Source organism: Rattus norvegicus, chromosome 3, assembly GCF_021556685.1.
Source record: "Rattus norvegicus strain SHRSP/BbbUtx chromosome 3, alternate assembly SHRSP_T2T, whole genome shotgun sequence".
In the NCBI taxonomy this organism is placed as follows: Eukaryota; Metazoa; Chordata; class Mammalia; order Rodentia; family Muridae; genus Rattus; species Rattus norvegicus.
Genome location: NC_141536.1, coordinates 98,488,169 through 98,491,386, shown reverse-complemented (window position 1 = coordinate 98,491,386; position 3,218 = coordinate 98,488,169). Strand labels below are relative to the sequence as shown.

The 3,218-nt window shown below is 42.5% G+C and overlaps 1 pseudogene; it reads left to right on the top strand.

The window, feature by feature from the left end:
- The first annotated feature begins 203 nt into the window (after nucleotides 1-203).
- Nucleotides 204-3,218, top strand: Prelid1-ps1 (PRELI domain containing 1, pseudogene 1; annotated as a pseudogene).

Below are 3,218 nucleotides of genomic sequence, written 5' to 3'. Positions count from 1 at the left end.
ATCCAGGTTCAAATCTACTGTACATACTAGTAATGTGACTTGGAACAGTTATTGAACTTAGTGGTTTCAATTCCCATCACTACATGGGGATGGTTGCATCATTTAAAAATGGGGTATTTAATGTTCATGAACTGGTCTATGTGGTTTACAGCAAGTACTAAGTGAGAACAGTAATTAAAATGAAGAAGCAAGTCACACGGAACATGTATAACTTGCTCAAGGTCATGAAAGTAAAGATAAGGTTAGGGCTTAAACCCAGGCAGGTTATATATACAGTTCATATTCCTAGCCACCAATCAGGTCTCGCTAGACAGCTGAGATGCAAGTTTTAGTAGTGAAGTGAGAAGGCATGATAATAGGAGGAAACAGCCCACTCATTTATTTATTTATATTTATTTGTTCATTCCTTTATTCTTTCAGTTTCTGATTTCAGTTGCTCTTCTCTATAACTCAGTCTTACTACGCTAACTGTCCTAATTTAGTGCAGAGGTGGAATTCTGTTCATCATCTCTGCAGTCAGTCATTTCATTGATATTATTGAAATTATTCCACTTCATTTCAAAACCAAGAATTATATTTTTGCACAGGACTCATCATGCGATGAACATGATAAAGTGAATGTGACTCCCCCCCTTTTTTATTAGTTCCTGAAGAATCTTCTGAAAGTCCAAATACTAACATTTCTCCATGTTGTTCTTTTCTTGTTTTGAGGCAAAGTCTTGCTATGCAACCCAGGGTAGTCTTGAGTTTACCATTCCTACTCAGCCTCCTGAGTGCTGGGACTAGAGGTGTGCTTCGATAGCTGTTTTGTTTTCTATTCAATGGTAGGACTGTCACATACTTTTGTTCCACAAGAGGAAATTGCTCTAGAACCTACAGTGATTGTCTAGTTAAGCATTTACTCTGCTTGCTTATTTTAAAGACAAGGTATAGTATGTACTGTGAAAGGGCATTGAGCACGGGTTGGGGATTTAGCTCAGTGGTAGAGCGCTTGCCTAGCAAGCACAAGGCCCTGGGTTTGTTCCCCAGCTCCAAAAAAAAAAAAAAAAAAAAAAAAAAAAGAACACAAAAGGGCATAGAACTCAACCTCTACCACTTTTCCTTCTCTTCCCCACTTTCCTCCTCCTCTTTTTTCCAGACAAAAGACTTACTATGTAGTCCTGGCTGGCCCAAAACTCACTCTGTAGCTTCAAACTCATAGAGATCTGCCTATCTCTGCCTCCTGAGTGAAGGAATAGAAGGCATGGGACACCACACTAGTGAAATCTTGTTTTAATTAAGATACCTTGAAACAAACAGGAAGTTTAATATACCTAGGAGCCCAGTGGTCTGGGACCCTCATACCATATTAGCTCTAGTCATAGACTGAGAAAAGGTAGCCCAATGATTAGACATGCTGTTGATTTTGAGGCAAAGAAGTCTTGGGGATTTTCTTTCATAGACCTTTACTTTCTGTGAGTCTGAGGTCACCATGAGTCCATTATGATTTGCAACTCTGTCTCCTTCAATGTTGGCTATTCTAAGCAAGCATTTTGAGCATTCTTTCCTAAGGAGGTCCTGTTTGCTCTCCAACATAGCAGGATTTGCTTTGTACTTCACTACCCACTAAAAGAAAAAAAATAAGGTGATTGTATAACATTATTTCTTAGGTAAAATAGTGCTCTCAACAGAAAGTATGTTGTTGTTTACATTCCCAACTGTTAACAGGTTTCCCTTCTAGAGTAGAAGTTCATGTGGTAATTAGTGTTCAGAGTAATTTTCAAAATACAGTTAAATGCTGACATTTCCTTGACACATTCATTAAAATATGAAAACAATGAACAGTCTTATAACCCCTCATGTCAGTGGCAGGGACTTGGGCTTGGCTCACCAGTGACTGAGCTGCAAGCCAGAGATGTATGCACCGAGTCACATGGTCCCTGGCTTCCTGATACTGTATGAGTGCTCAGTCGGTCCTGTGCCTGGATCATGATGGAGTCTTTTTTTTTTCATTTTATTTTTCTTGGATATTTTATGAATTTACATTTCAAATGTTATCCCCTTTCCCCCTCTCCCATACCCCCTCCTTCTATGAGGATGCTCCCACTCCCACCTACCCTCAACGCCCTGGCATTTCTCTACATTGGGGAAACGAGTCTTCTCAGGACCAAGGGTTTTTCTCCATATTGATGCTAGATAGTGCCATCCTCTGCTACATATGTGGCTGGAGTCATGGGTCTTTCCATGTGCACTCATTGGTTAGTGGTTTAGTCCCTGGGAGCTCTGGTGGGGTCTGGTTGGTTGATATTGTTCTTCTTCCTATGGGGTTGCAAACCTTTTTAGTTCCTTCAGTCTTTTCTCTAACTCCTCCAATGGGATCCCCTTGTTTAGTCCAATGGTGAGCTGTAACCTTCCTCATCCGTAGGCTCTGGCAGAGTCTCTCAGGAGACACCTGTATCTGGCTCCTGTCAGTAAGTACTTCTTGGCATCAGCAATAGTGACTGGGTTTGGTGGCTGCATATGGAATGGATCTCCAGGTGGGGCAGTCTCAGGATGACCTTTTCTTCAGTATGGTGGAGTATTTCTTGAATTAGAAAATGCTCCTGGGACCAAAAGTTCATTGTTTTCTGGCAATAGTACCAGAATACCTATAGCAAACACATCTTAACTCAAGAAATATGCCACCTAGAGATGATGACCCAGACCTGCCCAGAAGCTTCGGTCCCGAGACTCCTGACCAAAACCAACAGGATGACTTTTGGGCAGAGTCCTGCCAACATTGCTTACTTGGTGTGCATTCTGGAGGAATCTGTTGTGGACCAGTAAGATCAGACCATCACCACCTTCACATGGAAGAGCCACCATGCCCAACTGATGGCAGTGGAGGAACCGGTATGTCTACTGTGTGAACTCTCATAACAGAGGAAAGATGAAATCCATCAGGAAGCTTGGGTCTCCAGCTCATTTGGCGTCTCCATAGCTGTCTAGGAATTTGGTGCTCTATTCAAAAGGAATGAGACCAAGACAAAGAAGGGCTTTGAGTACTTCTTGGCTGAGCTACAAGGTGGCAACCATTCCAAAACACTTGTTGAGACAGCTGAAGAGGCCAAAGAGAAAACAAAGGAGACAGCAGGGCAGCTTCATAGAAGGCCAAGGGCCTAGCTAACAAGGCGGCCACCAGGGAGGAGAGGGGGAAGGAGGAGGAGGAGGAGGAGAAGGAGGAGGAGGAGCTTGTGTAG